Here is a 4,231-nt window from a genome sequence, read left to right on the forward strand (position 1 = left end):
GATGAAGCTGGCGGCGGCGGTCAGCAGGGCGGCTATGATTGGCCGCTGCATGACGCGAGGCCGCCGGGTCGGGGTGATGCAGGAGTCCCGGTCGGAGCAGGGCGGTGACGGCTGGCGTAGATCGACGGGCGGGCCGGCGCGCGAACGGCGGCGGCGAAGGGCCGCCGCATGACGTGAGGCCGCCGGGTCGGGGCGACCAGCGGGCCGACGCGCGGACGACGCGCGAGGCCGCCGGGTCGGTGAAGAAGCTGGCCGATCGCGCCGGTGTTGGAGTAGAGGCGCACGGGGTCGACAGTGGTGGTGGGCGACGCAAATCGGATCACATAGACCGGAAAATCAAAAAGTAGACGCCGATCAAAGTGACCGGCGAGAGAGAGAAAATCCGGATCAAAGGATCGGGAAAAAGACTCTCTAGGGCAGCCGGTCAACACGACCGGCGGACGAACCCTAGATACGGGTGGCGCGGCCCCCGGCGGCGGTCATGGAGGCGGACCACCCCGGGGCGGCGCGCGAGTGCGGAAGCGGCGGCGGCTAGGGTTTAGGATCGACTTGCGATAGATATCATGTTAGAAGGGAGAGAGGAATTTGGTGAAATTGTTCGTTGTATTGCTTGAGCCTCGTGAACATATATATAGGAGTACAATCATTTACTTGGAGTACAAGACAAGCTAGAACAAATCCTAATCTATCTCGTCTTTCCTAATAAACATTATACTCAACAGCTGCTTCTCGTTATAATTTTGTTAGTCTTTGTGTTTAGATCAGCAGGCTCTCTGCCCTATTCCGTCTTCACTGAAATGAAACAAGTCGTCATAGCAGCTTAAACCCAATTAAATCTTGGCTGAACATAGAAGAGCAGTGTCAGTGTGGCATACATCAAAAACTGTTGCAGCATATCTTGCCAGCCGCAGCTCAGGACAGTAAAACAGGGGCTTGGCATCAAGGAGTTGAGGTCGATTGTGCCAGACGGGGGCTCTAGGTGTTCCCGGCCAACTCCAACTTAGTTCTTCAGCAGCTGTAAGCGCTGGGACTGCCGTCGCTTTTCTCTCTGTCAACAGCAAGCAAGGATTGTTCCATGGACACGTCCACCTCTCAGGGCATAAAGCCAGACCATCTCTCCAGCGGAAGCAATAGCCATGTTAGTCCTTGTACTAGTCGATTCTGATAGAAGCCTCAGCAAAGAGGTTAATGTTGAAACACTGGAGAGTCCAACAGAAGAAGCAAGCCGTTTTCTGGCCCTTGGCAGGTCGTGAAACACCATTATCTGTCAATACCACAAACAGGGGAAAATTCTGAATATTCTGTGCGTCATGACGGGCGGCTATCAAGCAGCACATAACTTGCTCAATCATCACTCCGGTCTCCGGGTTTGCAAAGTTATCGCATGGTCACTTTCATGCTTTGAAATGTTTGCCAGGCAGGAAAGGGATATACACTGTCCCGTAGAAGGTTGAGTAGCAACTAGCAACTGCAAAAAAGTAAGGGCGTGTTAAGGGGTTGAAAGTTCAAAACATCCAAAAAAGATGACCATTTTTCTCTGCTCCTTTTAGACTAGCAGAGGTCACTAGATGACCATTTCCAAATTTCTTCCAAGCCAGAAAAGATAAGACACAAACTTCTACACACGTCTCTTTCGGTTTATACAATCTCGTATTCAACTCTTCGATCAAAGAAAAGAAAAACACGGCTTCAACGGAGAAATAAGATAAAGACCCATAGTCTCCTTGGGCAAGTCCTCTGAGAAGTTTCAGATATATATAGCTTCACCCAGCTTTGGCAGTTGTTTCAGATATATGTAAACCGAGCGAGCTCTCCAACACACATACATGGAGGTAATATTTTCTGCTGCTATGGGTGAGCTTGCCAGTAGATCCATATCTTTCCTGGTGGGTAGATACCTGAAGCAGCGGACAGTGGCGACAACCAAGGAGGAGAGGCTCCACAGCCTGCAACGGTTGCTACTGCGGCTTCATGTCGTCGTTGAGGAGGCAGATGACCGGCTCATCACAAACCAGGCCATGCTGCATCAACTCAGCATACTGAGACAGGAGATGTACAGGGGGTATTACACCCTCGATATGTTCAATTGCCGAGCACATGAAGATGACAGGACAAAAGATTACTCTTTTGCCCCATCTAAGTTCAACCCTGCAAAGCGTGTATGTTTCTGCAGTGGCAACAGTGAAGGTGCAGCACAAGCTGAGCTGCTGGAGCAAGTTCATGGCAGCATGCAGAACACCATTGAAGATGTGAGTGAGTTCATCATATTTCTAAACAGTTACCCACGTCTGCACCGTCAACCGTACAACATGTATCTGCTGCTGGACAAATGCATGTTTGGACGACAAACGGAGATGGAACTTGTGATGAACTTCCTGTTGCAAGCTGAGACTGCTCTTGGTGCTGCTGATCATTTGGCTGTCATGCCAATCGTCGGTCCCAGGAAAGTTGGAAAGAGCACCCTGGTCGAGCATGTACGAAACGATGAAAGGGTACGGAACCACTTCTCTCAATTTTTGTTTTTCAATGGAGATGTTCTTAAAGATGCAAGTGTAGAGACCCTAAGAGATGGAGGTAGAATCAAGCATCAAAACCGTGGGATGGGCGGTGGAAGGACATTGATCATCATTGAGCTACTTCTGGATATTGAGGAGCCTGTATGGAAGAGGTTGTATTAAGCTGCGAAAAGTTGCATCACGAGTGGAAGTAAGATGATAATTGTGAGCCGCTCTGACAAGATCGCAAGCCTTGGAACCACAGAACCCCTCAGATTACAGTTCTTAACTCAGGAAGCATACTGGTACTTCTTCAAGGTGCGTTCCTTTGGGAGCACGAGAGCAGAGGACCACCCGAAGCTCGCATCAATGGCCATGGAGATGGCCAATTTGACAAGTGGGTCCTTCATGTCTGCAAACATCATCAGTGGAATACTGAAACCAAATTTTAACCCCCATTTCTGGAGCATGGTCCTTGCAGCCCTCAGGAATTTGAACAAGACAAACATGTCAGTGTATGGGGATCGTTTCACTCTTCCTTGGCAGATGGTGGAGCCAACATATCTCAGGAGGGTGAATAAAAATTCTTCTGAATGTGTAGTGTTGTTTCTTGACTACGAGACATGTTCTGCTGAAACTGGACCTGAAGCTCTTGGGATGATGAGCGCGCAAGATCTTCTCTTTGGAAGTGTGAGGCTTCGAGGGAAATTCAAGGTCCATGCATGGACATCCCACCTGCCGCCTCACTACAGCTACATCGTTCAGTGTGAGGTACAGAGGCCACATCGCATGGTCACAAGTAACAAGCGTTTTCAGAAGAGTAGCGGCTGATTAAATTGTCTAGTCTTTTATCCAACACTCGAAGCTCATGGTTCGCAGAAACTTGAAGAGGCAAGCAGAGTAGGTACAGGTTGTGGGCCGAGAGCCTTAGACTGTTTTCCTTTCTGAAATACCCTATTTTTGTTCTTCTTTTTGAGCAACTCTGAAATAATACAAATTTCACTGTTATTTTTACATCCCAGCTGTAAGTAGTAAGCAATTAGGCAAACTGTACGGGTCAGAAGTTTTGGAAGTTCTTCGGGTTGGGGATATTAGCTAGGTACCTCTATTTTTTTAATCATCTGTACTGACCAGTGAGAAAGCATGCAAGTTTCTTTGACTATTTCCATTTGTCCACCTAATTTTTAACAATTTCCATGATACCACTGGACGAGGTAAAGATATTCTGATAGTACTGAAGGTTATCCTGATATCAACGGTCAATGCATTTTTTGTTTATTTTTGCTTTTTGACAAAATAGACCGCAGATGGCCACAAAGTTTGAAATCAAGTCTGCATCCACATCAAAAAAGGAAATACGAAACCAAGAGCCAGGCCAACTTCAATAGTGAGACCTTTCAAGGTTCTACAGTGTGACAAGTCAACCATGCATTTGTTTGGGAAGCAAGGAGTATTTCTGTGGGACCCAGCATTCAGTGCCTGCTCTCAGTAGAACCGATCCCCAATCTCGTTCGTTCGTTCTCGGGAAGAAGTGTTTATAACTTCAAGCATGAGGCGCTGTAATGCTCTTGCTTGAGGCTTCAGAGGAGACCTACCCATGGCGGTGGACACGGACTATCCCCATCAATCCTCCCACTGTGGCCGCATGTTGCGCGGAGCCTGGTGGTCGCCGACGGCAGTCGTTGTTACCATAGTGCTGCGCGTGGAGGGAGGGGAGGCGCAAAGGTCGGTGCTCG

General features: G+C 48.6%; 1 pseudogene; it reads left to right on the forward strand.

Annotated features, from left to right (window-relative positions):
- Nucleotides 1-1,536: 1,536 nt before the first annotated feature.
- On the forward strand, nucleotides 1,537-3,942 carry LOC125540628 (disease resistance protein RGA2-like; annotated as a pseudogene).
- Nucleotides 3,943-4,231: the final 289 nt, after the last annotated feature.

The sequence above is a fragment of the Triticum urartu genome, chromosome 2A (genome assembly GCF_056163025.1).
Source record: "Triticum urartu cultivar PI428250 chromosome 2A, HENAU_Tu73, whole genome shotgun sequence".
NCBI classification, from domain to species: domain Eukaryota; kingdom Viridiplantae; phylum Streptophyta; class Magnoliopsida; order Poales; family Poaceae; genus Triticum; species Triticum urartu.